The sequence below is a fragment of the Ascaphus truei genome, chromosome 4 (genome assembly GCF_040206685.1).
Source record: "Ascaphus truei isolate aAscTru1 chromosome 4, aAscTru1.hap1, whole genome shotgun sequence".
Lineage (NCBI taxonomy): Eukaryota > Metazoa > Chordata > Amphibia > Anura > Ascaphidae > Ascaphus > Ascaphus truei.
The window spans coordinates 49,360,245-49,384,192 of NC_134486.1; positions in this window are offsets into that span (position 1 = coordinate 49,360,245).

The window sequence follows — 23,948 nt, forward strand, 5'->3', positions numbered from 1 at the left end:
TAGCGGAACCGGATTAACACCAGAAATATTAGCATATCTTTCCTATGTATATAATGGCCAACATATTGCCATTATATACATAGGTAAAATAAGATAAACCAGCATAAAATAGATAAAATATTTCTTATAATTAATTACAGTAACAATGTACCTCTTGGTAGCCCAAGTGGTCAATTAGTCATGTAGCTGACCACAAAGGGATTAATATAAACATAAAAATGTACTACTTACCCCCCATGGCCACCTTAGCAACTATTAAAGCATTGCAGTCCTTTACTAACCAATAAAGCAACTAAGGGGTTAATCCCTCCAGCACCCACACACCCCTCTCTCTCGGAGTAAAACTACCCTCCCTGGGGAAATTACCCACATCATGCACCCCTCTACCCCCTTTACCCCCACATCCTCCAACTAAACCCACCCCCCTCTAAACTAATGGCCAATAACACTATTAGACAAATGGTGCTTTTGGGCACTAACGGAAAAAAATACCCATGTATAAAATAAACAAAAAAGCTCCACAACATTAAAAATATATTCAAAATAAATGTTAACCATAAAAACTTTGGCTAACTAGGCCTTCTCAATGGGGGCCTAGATAGCCACATTGACAATCAATGGTTAACTACAATTATAAAAAAAAAAGATAGATTAACCATATTAAAATACATTACTTTTTGCTAAGCAATGCTTTACTAACCGCTAAGGTATTGAAAATACTAACCTCTTCACCAACCCCCAGGAGGCCTAACTACCCACCCTGGGGCAACTATCCAAATCACCCACCCCCTTATCCCTGCCCCTACAGTAATGGGCAATATACCTATTAGCCAAATAGGGCTAAAAGGGCTTTTGCTGTTGAAAAAAAAAATACATTGAAAAGCAAAGCAAAAATACAAAATAGACATTTCAATAAATAATAATAATCAAAACTAAGCCAATAAATCCATTGATTGGCACTGTGGCTAAATAGGCCCTAAAATTGAGCATAAATAAATGTATTTCTTACCCTAGCCGGGATGAAGGCTGTCCTCCAGCAGCAAAAATCCAATAAAGGACCAACACCTAAACATTAAAAAAAACAAACCTTACAGACCCCTCCTCAACGACCCCATGCACATCCCACTCTATTCAATCCCCCAAAAAAGCTAAAAAATTTAGGGAAATAATGGAAGAATTCTCCCTGGTAGATATATGGAGGGCTCAGCACCAAGGTCAAAGAGACTATACCTTCTTCTCTACCCCTCATCAGTCCTACTCGAGGATCGACTACTTTCTAGGTAACAGAAACATCCTCCAGGTTTCCTTCCACTCTAATATAGGTCCAATCACCTGGTCTGACCATGCCCCTGTCGAACTCACGCTCTCTCTGCCCTTTGTTAAGAATAACCCATACAATTGGAAGCTGAATGACTCCCTACTTAAATGCCCAGAGATGGAGATGATTATCAGACAAAAACTCTCAACCTTTTTCCAAATTAATACAGGCTCCGTCTCGGCTCCAGCTATGCTGTGGGAGGCCCATAAGGCCTCGATTTGAGGCGACCTCATCTCGATATCCGCCTATAAGAAAAAACAGAAACTCAAACTCCAAAAAGATCTTGCAGACAAGGTCTCACAGCTGGAACAGCAGCACAAAACCACAGCATCCAAAAAAACACTAAAACAACTAACCCAAACAAGAATAGCCCTTAAACAAACGCAGCTTGAGGAAGTAGAGAGAGCACTGAGGTGGACCAGACAAAGGTTCTACGACAGGCGCAATAAGGCAGACAGGCTTTTAGCCACAAAACTTAGAGGTATACGAGTCAAGTCCCAGATCTCCAAAATCCGCACTAAAAACAGGCAAGTCTCGTATATAGAGAAAGAAATAGCACAGGAGTTCACAGATTACTACTCTGACCTCTACAACCTCCACCCCCCAGACCGAGATCCGATGTCTCTCGAGACAATTTCAAAATACCTAGAGCGGTGTAACATCCCCTCCCTCTCGAACGAAGAAATAGAAAATTTAAACAAAAAAATCTCCCAAGAAGAATTGTCCGAAGCCGTTGGTTCCCTCAAGCCAGCCAAAACACCTGGCCCGGACGGATTCTCCAACGCTTACTATAAAACATTCTTGCCGACTCTCTCCCCCTACTTGCTCGATATGTTCAATTCCTTCCTACAAGGAGAACCGATCCCCTCCACCATCACTGCAGCAAACCTAGCTATCATTCACAAGGAGGGTAGAGACCCACTCCTCTGCGGCAACTACATGCCAATATCCCTACTAAATTCCGATTTCAAAATCTACAGCAAGATCCTGGCAAACAGGCTCAACCCAATTCTCCCCCGACTCATTCATGTAGATCAAGTAGGCTTCGTGTCAGGTAGACAGGCCTCTGACAATACCCGCAAAATTGTGGATATCATTGACCACGTGCATCTCACAGGTACCAAAGCAATGATTCTGAGCCTCGACGCAGAAAAAGCGTTCGACAGAATCAAATGGTCCTTCCTAGACCAAACAATGCTGAAGTTTGTTTTTTGCGGTCCCTACCTAGAGGGGGTTAGAGCCCTCTATCAAAACCCCACAGCATATGTAAAAATCTCAGGTGGTTTCTCGGACCCAATCACAATTAGGAATGGGACCAGACAGGGGTGCCCGCTTTCCCCGTTACTATTTGCCCTAACAATCGAACCCCTAGTGGCCAAAATAAGAGAAGAAAAAAGCATCAAGGGGATCAGAGTCTCCGAAAAAGAATACGAAATTTCCCTATTTGCTGACGATGTGATCCTGACCCTCGCTGACCCCCATATCTCCCTCCCTAATCTACAAAGGTTACTACACCAGTTTGGTACAGTCTCTGACTATAAAGTAAACATAGACAAGTCAGAAGCACTCAATATATCCCTCCCAAGTACAATGTGGAAACTCCTACAATCTAATTACAAATATAAGTGGAGTACCACTCATATCAAATACCTCGGAGTGAGAATCTCGAACTTCCACAGGTCCCTCTATCTATATAACTATCCCCCTTTGTTTGACCAGATCAAGAAAGACAGAGTCTTGGAAAAAACTCAAAATATCATGGTTTGGAAGAATAGTCTCGATGAAAATGAATGTCCTTCCGAGATTACTTTATTTCTTCCAAACCCTTCCCGTAGTCGTCCCACTAACAGCTCTGAAAAATATTCAGGCCCTTATGTTCCAATTCATCTGGAATGTCAGGAGACCGAGGGTCCCTAGATCGGTGACGCTCTCCCCAAAAACGAGGGGGGGTCTGGGGATCCCCACGTGGTCAGGTACTAGCGCGCGGCTCAGCTGAAGCAGGCTGTAGTTTGGAATTACGACCTGGCCTCCATCTGCTGGCTTGAGATAGAATCACATTATGTAGCTCCATCCACTCTTCAGGTCCTACTGTGGTCCCCGAGAGGAAGGGAAGGAGGACCGCGGAGGTTTGATCTAGGAGCAATGAGGTGCACGTGGGACGTATGGCTCAAAAGCAAAGGGAAGTATGGCCTGCTAGCCACCCCGTCTCAACTCACCCCTATCTTCGGAAACCCAAACTTCCCGCCTGGGTGTTCTAAAAGACAATTTTGACCAATTCCAGGGTCTTGGTATAAGGCGCGTTTCTTCCCTTCTTCAGGAGTGTTGGTGATGATACTATGGCTAGATTATATACCCTAACATGTGTACTGATAGGATCAACACTTAATTAGTGTCTTAAAGGGATATTCCTTTATTTCTGGCTAAAGTGCAAGCTGTGCTATTAAAAGTCTCAAGTATCAGACATTCTAATTAGTACTTGATTTAGATGTTATGCAAATTGTTATGAATAAATGTGTATATATTGTTACAACATATTTCAAGATTACATATACATTGATGTTATCTCCATATTACAACATATATGGAGTCCAAAACAGAAAAATATATAAACTACAATTTATTTAAAAATTAGAACTTGGCGTCGCAGTAAAATTAATTGGAATATAAAATGTGTAAATATTCCAATTAATTTTACTGCGACGCCATGTTAGGGTATATAATCTAGCCATAGTATCATCACCAACACTCCTGAAGAAATCCTAAGGGAAGAAACGCGTAGAGTGAAGGTGATTCACAGCCAGCCTTCCAAACCGGAACTCCCGAAGTCTCACTGACGTCACATCCGCCCTGCTGGAACGCAAGAGTGAGACGCACGCTGAGAAGAGGGAAGGAAAAACTGCACCAAGATACTGGAGACGAGATGCATTGCGTATCTAAATGCTTTTAAATAGCATACATCATGTGAGTGTATTGTTATATTTTTAACCACTTGAATACAGTTTTTAAACAGATCGCGCTATGTTGGCTTTTCTGTGTTTAACCATTTAAGGAATACATTCCCACACCGAGGTTCCAGCCAGCTTATCATCACTGCAGACATATACCCAAAGATACCTTTACGTACACAGTATCATCCTCACACTTGTGAGTATAAATAACAGCAGACTTAAAGAAGAATACATATTTATTTGTCACAATACTGCACCATCAGTTTTATTTTTTATATCTCCACATGTTTGCGCTTCCCTTTGATCACCACGTCGCCATATTCACCTGGGATTGAGAGAGCAGTCCTGCACTGGGTCACAGCAGCATTCAAGGATTTGTTTGTATCACTTATATTTATTCAATTTATGGTTTATATGTTAATATTGGATTAACACGTGTTTAAAGCTTATAATAGAGCGCCACTTTTGATATATCACTATTTGCACCCGGCTAGACTGAGCCAGATCTTCCCCGGCACACCGGACCTGTGCTGGAGGGGATGTGGTCAAAAGGGCAATATGGCCCATATTTGGTGGTCATGTACAGAGATCCAGAGGTTCTGGGCAATGATCCAGATGCTGCTCCGTGAGACCACGGGGATTCTCTTCCCCCTGGACCCATTGGCCTTGGTGCTAAGCAAACCCTTCGATGACCTGCCCCCGCCGCTGAGTAGATTGGTCTCATCTATCCTGACTGCGGCCAGATGCTCGGTTGCGGCGGCCTGGAAGCAGACTAAAGCCCCCGCGAGAAGCACGGTAATTAGGAGGATAGACGAAGTAATGTCTATGGAGAAGCTCACAGCCATGCTCCATGAAAAAATGCCTCAGTTTTGGAATACTTGGGATCCCTGGATAGGGCCACAGGGCCTAGGCCTCCACTAGACCAGAGAGGATTAGCTCATGGCGGAGACGTGGGAGGAGATGGGGGATCACCCATACCCCCCTACTCCCCCCCTCCTCTGTCTGTCTACCCTCCCTCTCTCCTCATGCCCTCCACCCCTCTTTTTCTCCCCGCCCTTATCCCTAAATAGAAAACCCTATTGGCCAACACCAGATTGAACCTACTGAAGTCATGCAGTCATGTGCCGATGACACTTTTGTACCCATGTCTGTAAGTGTTGATGCCAATAAAAAAGATTGATACAAAAAAAAAAAAACCTTAAAAAACAATCCTAGCCCAGTGGCCGATTCGAAAATGAAATAAAAAAAACCATGAAAATCAATTCAAGCCCACAATATTTTGCGGATACGAAGGATTAAAGCTATAAAAATAAATCTCCTACCAAGAATTCTTTACCTCTTCCATACTCTGACCATTCCGATACCTTTGTGGGTCTATTATATAGAATTGGACTTTAAAATAAACACGAGAGTTCATCTGATTATTGGACTCCACACTTCTGATGAAGTAGCAAACATTCAAGTGCAGTAAAATGTGAATTATGTGATGCTGTTGACTATGAGAGAGAGACAGAGAGAGAGCGAGAGAGACCGAGATAGAGAGAGACCGAGAGAGAGAAGTCCTTTGGGAATTTTATCTTGATAAATATCCTTGAAAGGATTTACACATTGAATAAATACTATTTTATTAACACAGGTTGTGCTTACATGTGTATTTACTAGACTTGTATGATATATAGATATAGCACTCTTCAACTACTATATCTGAGGACTATGGTAAGGAGTACCCAACAATGTGGAATATATATATATATAGGCAATACGATACCGTGTGTAGACGAATATCAAACGCAGCACTCCAGAAGGTTGTCAAAAATAATGTATTAAATTAACAAGACATCATTCCAATGTTTCGGTCCGCGATATATATATTGTTGCCATTTATCCTTGAGTGCTGTCCTTTGTCTACTCTTGCTAGGGTCTCTCTCTCTCTCTCTCTGTATATATATAATTCTCTAAGGATGTCTGCACATCCCTTTGTGATACACTGAGTGGCCTGTCCCTCCCCCTCTGTGATAGGCTGATCGGTCTGCCACTCACCTAGGGACAGTCAATGAAACTGCACATCCTGTGTAATGAGATATCATATTGGTTGTGTAACATCTTAAGTGTCACATATGAAGTGTCTGTAGAGGTAAAATTGGAGTTGGATTGGAGGTGAAGAATATAAGAATTGAACTCTTGAGCACTTCATTATCAACCCTGCAAATGTGAGAATTTACATTTCTAAATGCTCTGACAATTTTTTAACATCTAAAGACTAACTTTCTAAGCTTCAGTTTAACCTTCAGTGCTTCACTTCCCTCCCAGGCCTAATTTATACACCTGTTCTTTCACCTCCTTTTCCTTATATCCTCCAATACCTAGAAACTATTTCCTCCTATCTTTCTCTCCCAGCATCTCATTATGCCCTCCCTATTGCATTGTTCACTGTTTCCTCACTTCTTTGTAAACTTTCCTGTTGTCTCCAACTCCCCTATCCTACTCCTTCTATGCACATTCTCTCCTCCCCTCCACCTATGCATGTGCCCAGACACTGCACTATTATTTTCACTTCTTTCCCAACAACGTTGCCACCTCTCACATTAAATGATTTATATGGAACAAAAAACACCAGGGGAAGCAAAATAATCCTATGCTAGCCCAGGGAGCAGCGGGAGGTTTTGCCCTACTACACCTGCTATCTTATTACAGGGCAGCACAGTTTAGCTACATTTTGGCATGGCACTAAAAATCTTCTGCCAAATGATAGGTAGAACAGGAAGTGGTGATACAAAAGTGTGATCTGCGCTCATAGGTGGTAATAAAGTGATTGGTGATATTGTGACCCTTTAGGGAAATAAAACGACCTGATTAGGATCAGGTTTGTGCCGCTGTTCTTGTGGGATGGCTCAGCACTCCAAACTAGTACAAAACAAAAGAAAAAACAGCGCAAAAAAACCTCATAGTGTAGTATATTAAAAGATAATATTTTATAACAAAGGTGAGTAATTGCACGTACATCAGGATAAAAATTACACAGCATGACATGTTAGGGACATGTTAACACTCGGCTGGACAGCAACACAGGAACACGGTGTATAGGCTTGGATTTCCTTCCTCTGGTAGCAGGGACCCAGGATCGAAGAGACCAGCTCGAAGTCGAAATTCCTTCCTTAGCAATGGGGATACCGCTGCCGTCGATTCAGAGGAGGTAATACTCCTGTCCGGTTCCGGGTTAGTCCGCGTGTGTGTATGACGTCATCAAGTGGCGTCTCTCTACCGTCCGCGTCGCGCCACACTGGATGGTTAACCAGACAAGCAAATGTCCCAAACATAGCTGCTCAATAGGGAAATGCCTCAATGGGTAAAAGAACTACAGGAACGCGCCCTCTCCTACGCGTTTCGTATAAAAATACTTCTTCAGGGAATGTTGGAGGAAGTTCCGGGGGCGCTTCATATACCCTCAGCTCTCCCATGATTGGCCGCACTGAATCAACTCAACCCCCCCACCTGGAGAGACGTATACCCATCCATTGGCGGGTCAGAATCAAGACAGGCGGCCCCTCACCTGGAGATATGAGGGGTTAACACAAAACATTTAACATTATTCGTATAATAAAGGACTAGATGAGTAATGCAAAAATTCAATCTTTTGCTGCACTTTCGCAGCCTTTAGAGGAGGGGACTGGGCCACTATTCGCAGTAGCGGCGACAAGCTCCACATCACCCAAATTAAAGAAGATGCATACAAGGTGCTATACAGGTGGTACTTATGTGCTTGTCAAAAATGTTCCCGGGGGTGGCACCCCTATGCCAAAAGTATTGCGGCCAGCAAGTCACATTCATACACGTGGTTGTCATGTCTTAGAGTGGCTGAGCTATGGAGAAAGGTCCACAGCTTATCGCAGAGGGTTTTGGGCTCCCCACTCCCCCTAAACAATTACCTCTTGAACTGACCTTTAACAGACTATGAATACAGAAAGGATGGGGGAGCACAGTTGTTGGAAACAGGCCTGTATTCATTGCCTACAAGGGTCCTGGATAGATCCTGCTGGGGTTCCGAGTCACAGGAGGACATCACTTGAAAACAACTCTCAGGCAGTATCATACCCCCCTTTTCTTATATTTCCGCATATCGACAAGCCCCACAGAGATAGCGCCCGGTACTTCCTCAACCAACTTTAACAGACTATGACATGCACTGAACTAAACTGTTGTCCCACATGATTATAGCGATGATGTGCTCCATTGCCACTCTCCGGATGAGCCCAAACCTCCCATCTCTTACCCAAATAAAAAAGAGAATATGTTACTCTCTTAAAATGGAGAAGCTGACAGGCATATTAAGGGACTCATTCATAATATTCGAGAAGGTATAGCACCCTTGGTTGACATACGAGAGCCTTTAACCTCCTAGTAGCCCCCCCCCCCCCTTAACCAATCTAACATCCTACTGTAGAGGGCCAGATGATGTATTGAAGCAGCTCTTTGCGGTCGCTTGGTGGTGGTGACATTCTTTATAGTTCACTCATCTTCATCATTTATTTTTTGAGTAAATACAGGTCTCAACTTAAAGGGACATCGCAATACTTTACAGTTAGTTTGAGAACAACTACAATAAAATACAATTTTTTGTTACACATGAGAAAGACAAGAAAAGCCAGAATTATAATAATACATGGTTCATTAAATGAACAAAGGTACATTCAGTTTGTATGCATTTCATGGACAGTTAGAGATCTGATTAAGGGCATGAGTTACAGACAGGATTAAAATTGTGTTAGAAGAGGTCAGATAGGCCTTCAATGTGTTGTTAGAAGAGACCCTGTCTAAAGGAGATTACATTTTATAGGCAGGGTAGGTTGACACATTGGGTACAGGGGATGAGAGGGCTGGTGAGTTCCAGAATGCAATAGAACAGGTGCAACATTACCTAACATCAGCGATCTGCCTAAAACGATGACACCCTTTGGCTACCACCAAATGCTAATGCCTTTGGAGCAACTCCAATGTTATGCCCCAGAGATTTTATGGTACAGTAGAATGGATCAGCAGAATATTACAAACCTTGACCTCACTGGAAACATGCAGGGGAGATGGACAGATGAGCTACAGGTGGACTTTGAAACATTTCCTTTCCATGATGTTAACCCCACCCACGGTAGCTTAGTGGACAAGAGCAGTGAAGGCATATTGGTGAGTCTCTCTTAGGGATATGCCTTTGGGGCAATTCGGGTGTTATGTCCCAGAGATTTTTTGGTAGAATGCAACAATTGAATGTGAAGTGATATATTGGTGATTCCCTATACAATCTCCTAGATTACCTCATACAATTCCTGGTTTACTGTAACCGAAAATTTCAATCTAAATATCAAAACTATTGCTGTATCCCTCCTTCTCTCTCCCCCTTCTCTTTTCTCTATTTTCTATTTCCCACCCCCTATTTAAATATGCTGAAAATCAATAAAAAAAAGTATTAACATTTGTTTTTCTTTTTAAAAGCAATCCAAGCCCGATGATGAAAAAATAATGCAGGTTGATGACCTCTTCTCAATTCATTGTCATCCTGGATGCTGGAAGTTGGATGGTAAAGTTGCAATGAAGCCCGGGGTCCTCTGTTGATTGCCGGTGAAAATCGGGTGAGTATTTCTTCTTTAAAAATGTCTTCCTCCTCATATTTTTTCAGCCACAGGATGTGGCCTCTTGGTAGACTTCCACCCTTCAGAGAGGGGCCAAGCCTGTCAATGAATTCCTGATGTCACAGGATACATCAACCAATCAGATTGGTTGTTGAACTATGTGCTCCCTCACTTTTGCCTGAAAATTACTTCTCAGGAAAAAGTGAGTATACCACATTGATTGATGTACCACACGGTACATCAACAATCCTACATGATGTACCATGTGGTTCCCTTCCTCACAGGAATAAGGATGCAGGGATGAACTATCACCAATATACGCCTCCACTATGTCCATAGCACAATAGTATTAGAGGTATCTGCTGGTTCTATGCTAGTGAAAACCATGCCATAGTGATGAAGCATTTCCCATAGTGATGGGCCACGACATCTGCTGCTGTTACTTTAGTGCTGTACCCAAGTTGGAACTGTTATCCTCCACAACAAACCCAACCTCAAGTGCCTTGGGAGTTAGCCACCTCTTTATCACATTCTGTAATTATGATAACATGTCAGAAGCTATATGGGCCATTTCTAAAACCTCTGCATACATCTAGTAGCATGTCTACGGAAAACCTTGCTGCTGCAGATGATGACTGTCTTTTTTCTCCCCCTTTTGCTGTTTAAAAATTCTAAAACACACCCAATGGGCAGTAAAAGTCAGGTAGTCACCACATCCATGACCATCACTCCACATATTAGTAGTGAGGTGTACACTACTTCCGTCCGACTGTGCCAGGGCCTCAACCACAGATGAAACATCTTTGCTGTACAGTTCGGGAAAATGCCTTGTTATAGAAATATGATTTTTCCTGCGATGGTACAACATGGCGCCACAGTTTGCATAAGCTGTCTCAACCCCTGAGATTCAACAAATTTGAACGGCAACAAGTCTATAAAAGTATTTTAGCTAAATTGTCACCAGAGGACTGTCATGTGTGCTGGGAGAGTTTGTTCACATTTTCAAATGCTTCCCAAACTGTGCTGCTGTTGCATTAGGGGACATATCTGACTGTTTATATTACTAGGAGCAGTAGCACTGACATCATGTTGTCTGTTTTGCAAACAGCTAATGTGCAGGCTAGCATTAGCACCCACACCACTGCTATTGATCACCATCATCTCTGTAACACAAAGATCATCTAAATCACCATCATCATTAAATTCATCACCACCATAAGACAATTGTAACAATGTTGGTGGTGTGTGTTTCTGCAGTATTGACGGTAACCTATTGTCTCTATCTCCACCTGTGACATCACACTGTGTTGTCTGACTGTAACACCCATTGGTCATGCCCTGACCATCTAAGGTTGTCTGCCACTTTAAATAGTGGTGGTGGGTCATGAAATCTTTGAATGCAGATGTGCCAAGATGGGTACCCGGTCAACCCCTTTTCACAACTGTTCGACGTAAGATACACATAGCTGTATGATCCTTTTGAAAGTAAAAAAAAAAAACACTCACCAGCTCTTGAATTGAAAGTACGGCCAACATACGATGTAGCTGCTGGTTCTGGATGTTGTGAAGATAACCGTGGTCATCAATGTTGTGGTGCTGGTGGTGGTGTGAGCCCTGGTCAACTGTAGAATTCTCGAGAGTAGAGAGGCAAATCAACTGGGACTGAAGATGCTGGTGGCATGCAGTCCTGCTGCTGCAACCATGTAAGCAAAAATCGAATAGCACATCAGTGGATCAATCAACATTTTGGTGCAAAATTACACCTTCATCAGTGACAGTGACATAACATACATTAGTGTCAGCGCAGATATATATAGGGCTCACAGACCTCAAAACTCAACCCAAACAACAATCCCCGCCCACCCAGGTCCACATGATGATGTCATTGTTAGGGGCCAGTGTACTGGGCAAACACTGCCAAAGAGTATTTTATTGTCTGAAGTGAACCATGAACATGGGCTATAGATGCCCTGGTCAACAACATCATCATAAGAATAACCACTGGTTTATGATTCCTTCCCACAGTACCCCTCACCGACATGTTGGGGTACACAGAGGAGTTAGGTTCTGACTGTCTGGTTAGAACTAGAATGAGGCCAGCTTCTATCCTAGGTTGGCTATAAAACCTGACTCATCCACTTAGGCCTTTGCTTGTCAGACATTCTGTTTTACAGGTCAGGAGTCATGTTATTATTTTTCTCTAGCTCTGCATCTTTTCCTGTTTGTCTTTATTCTGGCTCCGAGTTCTACTGGCATTCAGGGGCATTCTTGTTTTTTGTTTTGTATTCCCTTTGCCCTATTTTTGTCCCCCTGTTAATTATCTTTGTCCCTTGCTATTTATTGCTGTTGCATTTAGCACTACAGTTCCTTGCAGCTTATCTTGGTGGTCCTGTTTCTTTTACCTCAGACTATTGTCTCCTGCTTATTATTTAGATACCATAGCTTTTGGTGCAGCTCTGAACATTATTGCAGATGTCACGGGTATTCCCCCCCCAATCGCAGATCTGAAGTGGGTGCAAGGAACATACGGTGTTACCATAGGTGTGGTGCATTACCTGTTGGCTCGCAGGAGGGCTGAGCTTCCGCCACGGGGAACCTGGGGCAATTATACTAGGGGTAACCACTTACTCAATTCAGCGCCTCCACCTGCGATGGCTCCCACCAGAGGGGGAGTGGTTCCTCGCAGGACAATACAATAATCACATACACGGGAATATATATATTAACGAGTGACTTTACTAACAAGCAATATAACATATCACGCAATACCTTTATATAACCTGTGTCCCTCTCTAGAGGAGACACCTACGGCGTCGCGCAGGACGCTTCCCCAACACCAGGTGATCCCACCCAGTGTCCCGAGAATCCCACCCAATGTCCCGCACTCTTGGAGAGAACGTGGGTGACTGCGCAGTCACAGTTACACTAAGGGGCCCGTTGGTGCACTTATGACTGTATGGTACCTGCCGAGCACTCCGGTACTCGGATCAGCAACTGGCTTCGCAAAGGGTGAGACGTGTGATGAATCCGTCTGATCCTCCAATCGAACTCCTTTGTACGTAGACCGCCAGGGCGGTCTCCCTCTGGAATAGTCTCTGCGGACCCCAACGTGGGTCCGAACCGCTTTACAGGAACAGCAGCGTCCGCTGAGTCCCTAACTAACACTTGGTACTAACGTGACAGGAACCCTAACCTAGGGCCTGTTCCTGTGGTACCGCAACCTAAAGTGGCTTTGGGGAAAACTCCTAGAGGCCTACCGGGGTTAATAACCTGCCCCACTCCCCTAACTCTTCCCAGCCTTGACTGTACTTACTAAGACCTAACGAGTCCCAGCGCCTACAGCAGCAAGCTGTAGCTCACTGGATGCTGCAGCCAACGTGCTGCGCAACAAGGTGCCTGCCTGTCAGACCTCACAGCACTAACAGCCGTGACTCTGACAAGGCAGCACTCTACACTAAGGGCAGCGTCCCTATCTTGGGCCTCCCTAAGCACTTACCCACTAAACTAGTGGGGAGTTGGGGCCTACCTGGGGTGTAGGTACCTATATGGGGCAGGAGCTGCACTCGCTCCCCGCACCCTTCCTTCCCTCACAGCTCCCTGACTCCAACTCTCTGTAACCTTTCTTTCCCAGCTCCCACTAATGTAAGTGGCAGGGTCCCTAACCTGAGGGCTGTCCCTGGCATCACTCACCTTACTGGGGAGCTGAGCTATCTCGGGCCCTGGGGGTGCTGGCCTAGTACAGGGAGTCCCTGACTCCTGTACCCTACCTCCTTCCCTGGGCTGCTCCGGTCTCTGACTGCCCTCACGTGCTCCAAGCCCGCCAAATGTATCCACTTGCTCCAGGACAATCCTTCAGCCCTATTGGCTCCTATGAGGCACCTGATGCCTCCCTCGCTATGCTCCATGGGAGTGGTAGTCCCATAGAGCCTATCCTGGCATTGGGGCCACGTGCGCACCCGCCCTGCGCATGTGCGAGTCTTTGGGGGCCGCCTCAACCTTTCCCTACTCTGCTCTGGCACTCGCGTGACTCTCCCTGACTCTGGGGTTCCTCCCGCGCCTGCGCGATCACGGCGCATGCGCGAGAGGCTAGGCAATGGCGGCGCCCTCTTCGCCAGCCGCTGGGACCTTAGAGATGCGACCGCGGCCTTAACGACGGCCCGTTCGCGTCCCCGGCAACCGGCCCGCTTGCGGAGAAGAGGCGCTGCTCCCTCCTCGGCTCCCACCCTCCGGAATGGCCGTCGGGTCTGTTGCTGGCCTCTGGCAGTACCCGACATCAGTCCTGGCCACTGAGGCTCCCTGGGAGGTCGCAGGGGGCAACAGGTGACCTGGCTACACAGACTTCATTTTGTTTTCACTGTCTGGTTATTTATGTGTTATATTAAATGGACTATATTTATATTTCCCTATTTTCATGGTGCTTTTGGACCTTGGACAACAAGTACTGTATATAGAAAATGTCATGAAGAGAGGAGTAGATACTCTATTGCCGTGTTTACTAAGCGATAGGATGAAATACTATTCCGATAGTTATATGAAGTCTTTTCCGGTCGATCCAGGCACTCTGATTGAGGGATACCATATTTAAACTGCACGGTTTGTAGATTGCATGACACACCTGTGAAAGAAGGAAACCGTCTGAAAAGCTCAAAGGCAAAATGCCTAGTGGCGTATGCCAATAATATAGTAGAGGTAGAGGAGCGTAAGTAGGGAGAGAGCATTGGAGAGTAAACTGCTACTGAACTAAGACAAAGCAATGTCCATGATGTAAAGTGCAGTATGACAAGGATCAGCCTGTAGTTGCAAGTACTCACGATGAAGCCGTCCTCCGTAGCGCTCACTCTCTCTCTCCTCGTGTCACTGTGTCCAAGGTAAGTGACGTCACTCCCCGGCGCGGGCACGATCCGAAGTAGCAGAAGAAAGATGAGTGATCGATGCAGCAGCCGCTCTGAATACTGGGACTCACCAGGTAAAACTTAAAAATCAGGCTTTATTGAAGTTACATTAAAATAAAGATACTCGGTACATACAAAAATAGAAGAACCTATTTTTGTATGTACCGAGTGTCTTTATTTTAATGTAACTTCAATAAAGCCTGATTTTTAAGTTTTACCTGGTGAGTCCTAGTATTCAGAGCGGCTGCTGCATCGATCACTCATCTTTCTTCTGCATGACACACCCACCTGATAAAAGGCTGTGTATGGGCCTGCAACGTCGTTCTGTGGTGTGGCATGCATGAGAAATACTGTCCTGCGCTTCGGCTGTCTGTAAGGCACCTTTATGGTGTCAATCCGTCAAGTAGCTGATAAAAGGAGCTGTATATGGCCACTGAGTTGCCCGGAGTAAGGGGGAATATAAACAAATAAACCCTTACCTATTCATTCTCTCCGGTCTGGGACCTGCTCTCCTCCACAGCATGTGCGTGCAGCCTTCAGTGGTAATCAGGAAGTGAAAGGCAGGAATCCGGCGCCACTGCGCATGACAGGCTGTAGAAACTCCTGGATGATCTTCAATAAACTTTTTTGCACAATTCACATAGGGCTACACCACGATCTCCCGCTCTACGCGTTCACCCTCTCAGATAGGGCTTCATCTCGGACGAAGACAAAGACGAAGACGAAGCCCTATCTGAGAGGGTGAAACGCGTAGAGGGGGAGATCGTGGTGTAGCCCTATGTGTATTGTGCAATAAAGTTTATTGAAGATCATCCGGGAGTTTCTACAGTCTGTCATGCGCAGTGGCGCCGGATTCCTGCCTTTCACTTCCTGTGGTGTGGCATGTTCATTTACAAATAAAGGTAACCTTTTTCTGTTACTGAAACAGGGATAGAGTGTTGTTCTCTTCTGCTCTTTTCTTGGTTTTCTCAGTCACTTTAAATGTGGACTAAGTCTTTTTTTTAGTACAAAATACTAGCACAGCATGCGCCAAATTCGAACACAGTAGAAATACACCACGTTTCACACGGAAGAAAATGAAGAAAATGCTGGGTTGTTTTTTTTTTTTTACACAAATGCTTCAGCATGTTGGTATCTTTTGTCCCATATTGTACAGTACTGCAAAACGTTGTTAAGAATAAATAAGCAATAGTAATGACGTTACTAAAATATAAAATAATGTTGATTGTTTAACAAAGTCTCACTGGGTAACACCGGTGCAAAAATGCCCCAGAGATGGGAACCTCATGATAATCTTTTTCCTTTACAAGTTTGGAGCCAGGAGACCTTAATAAATTACCCCTAATGTTCCATTGCTCATCCTGTCATTCACACTCTTGGTCAGGTACATTGGGATTAAAGGGGTTTATGTATTAAGCCAAAAGTGGTGTATTTCTGAGGCAAATAAAAATGCACCAGATGTTTCCTATGCACCAGATGCTTTCAAATAATTTGACTTAGAAACATAGAATTTGACGGCATATAAAAACCACTTGGCTCACCTAGTCTGCCCATTTTTCTATCTGCTTTAAAACCTTAGACCTTACTTGACCCTTGGCTATCTTTTGTATTTATGGCAGCCTTTTATTTATCCCAAGTAGTTTTTGAATTCCTTTACACCTCTGTAGAGAGGCCATTCCATAAATCCTTGAAGAAGTATTTCTTCTCATTTTGACCTGAGCCAGCCACCCTCCTGCTTTTCTACGTGACCTATTGTCTTAGCACTCCTTTACACATATGCTGCAGCTTTTTCCCACGCAATTGCACCATTATTTGAGCTTGATACATATGCCCCATGGTGTTTCTTATACTGTTCTCCATGTATTCATTAAACATGGGGGGATACAGTTTGTAACAAATTCTCCCATCTGCAATACTGGAGCAAAATATGGCGCCGTATTTGTCAAAGAAAAAGAACTTTAAAGAAAGCAATGGAATTATTTATTTGAAAAATCTTCTGCCGTGTTTTTGCTCCAGTAGTACCCCACATTTTCAGCCAGGGGACTGATAAACAGACCCCTTGATTATTTTATTCCAACCTTGCCCACTCCTTTACTATACCCCATAATGCATACATCTCTCTCCATCCTCACTCCCAAGTCTACAATCTTCACTCCATTCTCATTTCAAGCAATTAGGTGCTATACATCCTTCTGGGTTTTTATGAATTTTTTTCTTTACTGAGTACAGATCCAGCCTCGAGTATTACAACTCTTGCCTGGGAGAGTTCTGGGGCAGTCTCAGAGTAAATGCCTCAACATTGTCTGAACATTGCCTCAACATTTCTGTGAGATTCTTAATGGCCCATCGGATTAACACAGCGGGGGTCCCTGCAGTCCCATTTAGTTTGAATGGGACTGCAGGGACCCCCCGCTGTGTTAATCCGATGGGCCATTATGAATCTCACAGAAATGTTGAGGCAATGTTCAGACAATGTTGAGGCATTTACTGTGAGACTGCCCCAGAATCTCCCAGAATTTCCCAGGTAAGTGTTCTAATACTGGTGGCTGCATCAGTACTTTGATTCAGCCACTGAAGTATGAAATCTTTCACAGTTACTATTATCTTTTTTTCTCAGTACCTTTAGATATCTGCCAAAACTTTGTAAGAGGTTTGGTCTTCTTAAAAACGTACAAAGTTGAGAATAAAATTTTGCAAATATTTAAGTACTTACGGATACATGTATAAAGTGGGGAATAAAATTAGCAACATATGCATCAAAGAAAAAATCCCACAGAAAGTAATACAACTTTTTGTTTTAATACATATGGAGCCATTTTCTGGCCCAAAATTGTAACACCTTTGCTTTGATACAAGGGCCCCTGTCACGGTGACTTTATGACAGGCTTAATTTACACACAAATATATATAAAATATAATATATATTTATAACTGGGTCTGAACTGGGACGAGACTTAGATATGATAAAATATAATTTATTCCTTGATAAAGGTGAACACATCAGATATACAAATAACAGGCAAAATATAGACACTTACTTAAAATGGAAATGATGAAGCAGTCATATCTGGACTGGCAGTTCATACAGCACTCTTCATAGTCATCAAGACACCAAAGACATGAAAGACCTCTGGCATGAAGACATTGCATAGCGTTTCTCTCAGCAATCAAGATGGTATAGAACAGACAAAGGATAAAGGGTTGACCACAGATTACATACCTTTTGTGGCCCTATCCTTAACCTTAAGTACAGGTGATTGGTTTTCAATTACCTCCAGCCACTCACTAACATGGGAACACATTTTGATCCATGCCCCCCTGCTAGTTGGTACATGCGCAGTAGCACTCTGGGGTCTCATTTCTGTAATCCCACATTTGCATCAGGAATGCCAGCCAGTCTACCAAACGGAATATCTGGCAGGAAACCCTTTGTTGTAAGGTGTGAAATGGGACACTTATAGCCTGTTCTGGTTTGAGTCACCTCCGCCCTCCTGTAAACAGTGTAGGTGATAAACTCCTTTTAACAGCACTTAATTTCTAGACATTTGGATGCTTCTCTGACCATCTGCTACCTGATGGCCAAGGGAATTTCCTCTGGGTTTTACCCATACCTTGGAACACAGTATGAAAGATAAAACATAAACATATTAAAATATCCGGTTCCGTTGGGTCCAGCAGGTCCAAACTTCCCAGTTCTCAATGCCGAAACTGGGACACCCTATGGTCCAATTTGAGACTTGCTACGACCTTCAGAACCGGAGATACACAAATACACTTAAAACCGTTTCATATTTTAATACAAAAATCTCCGCTGTAAATGAAATCACGGTTTTTCACTAAATCCCCATTGAAAACCACGGGCTCCGCCGCCATATACTTTCAATGGCAAACCGCCGCTGCTGGCGGCTATGGGAATCCGCCGCCATAGACTTTCAACGGGGCGACGCCGCCGTTGAAGTCAATGGGGGTTTTCCGCCATAGCCGGTCAATGGAGATTGGCCGCCATTGGAGTCTATGGGAAAAGTCCTGAACTTTCAAGGGGGTCCATACTCCATCGGGTTGGTCCAAGAGGGTCAAGGATGGTTCTGCAGCGATGCCGGAGCAGTGACTACAGGTACCCCAAACCCTGATCCTCTGGGCCCTCCGGAACCGGAGCTATGGATTCCCAAATTTCAGCTATTCACACTTAGCCGTTTTCTTGAGCTGTTTCTGCCGCCGCCATTGGAACCTATGGCGCGACCCGCTCTTCTCGGTTTGACCCTTATCGGGGGTCCAGGATACGGGGACCCGGTTGTGGTCAAGTGGGGGGAGGTCTAGGAACTAGGGGTAGAAAGAATTTTATTTCTAGGTGCTCTGGAACTGTTTATTCCCACGCCACTTGTCGTTGAACTCGGCTAATCAGTGATCAAAGCTCTCCTATTGAAAATGTATCCGCTTTGTGGTTAAGCGGTTTGGATGGCAGCCAACTCGTTCCTGGAAAGCTCCTTCGAGGATTTCCATTGAAGTCAATGAGCCCATTGACTTACAATGGGAAACTGCCGCTTCTCCTCTCGGACGCCATCTGCTGGTCTTCTCAGGAAACAGGACCCAAACAGCAAGATTCACCATTGAAACACATGGAGCTCAATGGCAGCCTATGGGAGCCTGCAAAATGGTGCCTGAAAAGGCGGGAAAATTACACAAAGGGCTATGATCACTAAACAACTATTAACCCTTGTGCTCCCGGATGGATCCTAGTGGGTGTGTGATGCAGACACTGATATAACAATAAAACAGGGGAACAGTGGAATATACATTTTCAGGTTATGACAAGGGTTAAATCACATTTCTGGGCCTCAGCCCAGTTAACCCCTTGTCTCCCTGGTGAGGTTAGAGGGTGGCCAATTGGGGTGTAACCCCTTTAATCCCAGGCCAAATCCTCCCCATCGTCACAGCCCCTTATTCCAGAATTTAGTTTAACTTCCGCTTTTCCAGGTTTTTTTCCCATTGTGTAGGACAGTGGGACTTAACCAGCAAGTGGTTGCCTGAAACATTTTGTTCGTCTCTGAAACCCTTCAGAATTCACTCCGGGCAAGACTTATGTACAATATGTTTTTACTATCACTGGTAGTATACTGTATATGCACAGAAGGCTGGTTTGTAGATATAAAGATACAACACAAGATGTGTTATGTTACACATGTATAGAAATCTGTTAGTGAATTAAACTTAGCAAGTATTATGGTCCGCCAAATGATTATTAGCATTGAATGTGATACAGAAAACCTTGAGAACCCTGATGTAGGACAATGAAAGACATGCAACAGAGTAGCCCCTTCTGATTCAGCATGATGGAAATTCACAAAGTATTATGTGGTATTTAATGTTGATCCTTTATATTGTGTAATGATGTGTTCTTTCCCAATTTTCCATTGTGCGCCTCTATTATTTTTTATTGTTTGTAATGAAATGTTCCTGAAATATATTTCTACTCTTCTCTTACATTTTTATGATGTAACATAGTACAACCGTGTGTTTCATTCTTTGTGGAACTGGTCCCTTTAACAGATCAGTTATCAATCAGTCATCATGTAATAGTGGCAATATTCATGCATTCATACAACAAAGTCTATTGACAACAAATCCTGAACTTTAACCAACTGTCAGACATTATTTATTTATTTAATGGATCACTACCATTGTAAAATACAAAGGAAATTATATACAAATGTTCATATGTTCTTTATGAGACACTATAAAGTCCACCAGAAAAGATTGCTTAATATGATACTGAGATGGTTTGGAAACACAAATGACAGTTTGGATCAATCATTCTAGCTCGCCATCATATTTCCATGTCTCATTAATAAATCATTGGAAAGTAGATTATCTACAATATATTTGTCTTTCCAAACATTTAGGTTGATAATATTTATTAGTGTAATGCACAGGTAAATTCACAGCCTTGTTAATATGTGGGATGTACGCTGAGACCACATTTAGCTCACCTGAGATTTGCCCTTAAATATCAGATATTTCTCAATTTCTTTGCTAGCTGAAAAGAGAGAATTCACCTTTTAATACCCTCTTCCTTTTCTTAGTCCATTCCCCTTATTGTGGGACCCTTATCATCTACCCTACACGAGAGTGAACAGCCCACAGTTGTACAGGCACAGAAGCACCTTGCAGGTAAGGTTTGAGCTCAGAATCCATAATGACTAGGAAGTAGGGGGAGAAACAGATAATGAACTATACAGAATATATAGGAATGGGGAAATAACAAGGGGTTATAGAGGGAAATAGAGAGACACCTATATTAAATCCAGAGAATACTACACAACTTCTAAAGACTAAATTCCATTGGAGTATAATGGCAGGAGATCAAATCACAATAGCACAGACTGGAAAAAAAACCTTAAATGCATGTTTGCTAATGCTAAAAGCCTGACAGATAAAATGGGGGAGCTTGAATTAATAGCTAAAAGGGAGCAGTATGATAGCATAGGCATTATTGAAACATGGTGGGGTGAAACTCATGATTGGGCAGTTGATTTTGTGGGTTATTCCCTTTTTCAGAGGGATCGAGCAAATTGAAAAGGTGGTGGAGTATGTTAAACTGGATCTAAAACCTATTATAAGAGAATATGAAGGGAGTGATGAAAATGTAGAGACCTTATGGATAGAAATTAGCAGCTGAGGTAAAAATATAAAGAAAACGTTTGTAGGGATATGCTATAAACCACAAAATATCTGTGAGATGGAGGAAGTCAAAATAAGTTTGCAAATGGTGAAGGCATTAAAACCTGATCATGATTGCATATTGGGTGATTTTTATTATCCGCACGTAGACTGGGGCAATGAGATTAGCATTACAACTAAAAGAAACAGGTTTTTGGTGGTGCTAAAAGACAATTACATGACTTAAATTATTGAGGAACAAACCAGGCGAGGGGCATTACTGGATATGGTAATATCAAACCATGTAGAAGTAATAACAAATATTCAAGTCTCATTTGAAATAAATGATCAAAAATCATATTGTACGGGTTTAACAGACAACATTTTAGAAAGTCAGATTTAGATAAACTGAGGCATAATCTACAAGGAATAAATTGGGATGACGTTTTTGCAGGGAAAAATGTGAAAGATAAATAGTCAGTCTTTAAAACATTGTTAGAAAAGCACATAGTGTGTAACTTTGGGTATTAAATATAAAAAAAACAAGTCTAAACCAATGTTGCTAATTAAACAAGTAGGGGAGGAAATGGAAAAGAAGAGGTAGATTCTTAAAGTCAGAAGGGACAGAGGTGTCATATCAGGATTATAGGGAAAGCAACAAAAGTGGCAAAAGTGCAATCAAATTAGCAAAAAGGATTGCAATAAAAAGCAACATGAACCCTAAAACGTTCTTTCAATACCTTGATAACAAAAATATTAGAAAAGAAAATATAGGACCCTTTCAGTATGAGATGGGCAAGCAAAATATTGGAGATAAGAAAAAAAGCAGAGAAATTAAACAAATTCTTTGCCTCTGTATTTACCAGGGAGGAATCAATTGCAAAAATAGTGTCAAAAGGGGAAGCCACAACCTCTATATTAACAAACAATTGGTTAACTGAGGAAGAAGTTCATTGGTGGCTTGGTAAAATTAAACTAAATAAGGCACTTGGCCCCGATGGCATACATCCAAGAGTTCAAGGAAATAAGTTCAGTAATAGCCAAACCATTACATTTAATATTCAAGGACTCCATTTCCACAGGCTCAGTACCACAAGATTGGCGTAAAGCAGGTGTGGTGCCTATATTTAAAAAGGGAGATCACAACCGGGGAATTACAGACCTGTAAGCCTGACTTCAATAGTGGGGAAACTACTTGAAGGTTTAATACGGGATAATACTCAGGAATACCTAATGGAAAACAAAATTATTAGTAATAGTCAGCATGGATATATGAAGGATAGATAACACCAAACTAACCTTATTTGTTTCTTTTAGGAGCTAAGTAGGAATTTAGACCAGGGTAATGCAGTTGATGTGGTCTACTTAGATTTTTGCAAAGGCTTCGATACGGTTCCACACAAGAGGTGGGTACTGTATGCAAAATAAAGCAAATTGGACTCAGTAATAACATATGCACCTGGATTGAAAACTGGTTGAAGGATAGACAACAGAGGGTTGTCATAAATTGAACTTTTTTAGGTTGGGCTGAAGTCGTGAGTGGAGTATCTCAGGGATTGGTACTGGGACCCCTGCTTTTTAACTTGTTTATTAATGACCTTGAGGTTGGCATTGAGAGGAAAGTCTCCATCTTTGCTGATGATACTAAATTGTGTAAGGTAGTAGAATAAGAGCAGGATGTAATTTCTCTTCAGAAGGACTTGGAGAGACTGGAAACATGGACAGGTGTATGGCAGATGAGGTTTAATACAGATAAATGTAAGGTTATGCATTTGAGATGCAAGAATAAACAGACATCTTACAAATGAAATGGGGATAAACTGGGAGAGTCCTTGATGTATTTAGGAGTGCTTGTAGACAGCAAGCTTAGCAATAGTGCCCAAAGTCACGCAGTAGCTGCAAAGGCAAACAAGATCTTATCTTGCATTAAACAGGCATCGATGGAAGGGAAGTAAACATAATGATACCCCTTTACAAAGCATTAGTAAGACCACACCTAAAATATGGAGTACAATTTTGGGCACCACTCCTTAGAAAATACATTATGGAACTAGAGAGAGTTCAGAGAAGAGCCACCAAATTAATATAGGGGATGGACAATCTAACTTATGAGGGGAGGCTAGCTAAATTAGATTTATTTACATTAGTAAAGAGACGTCTAAGAGGGGATATGATAACTATATACAGATATATTTGAGGACAGTACAAGGAGCTTTCAAAAGAACTATTAATCCCACAGGCAGTACAAAGGACTCGGGGCATCCCTTTAGGTTGGAGGATAGGAGATTTCACCAGCACAAAGGAAAGGGTTCTTTACAGTAAGGGCAGTTAAAATGTGGAATTCATTACCCATGGAGACTGTGATGGCGGATACAATATATTTGTTCAAAAAAAGGTTGGACATCTTTTTAGAAAGGAAAGGTATACCGGGATATACGGAATAAGTATACATGGGAAGGATGTTAATCCAGGAATTAATCTGATTGCCAATTCTTGGGAGTCAGGAAGGAAT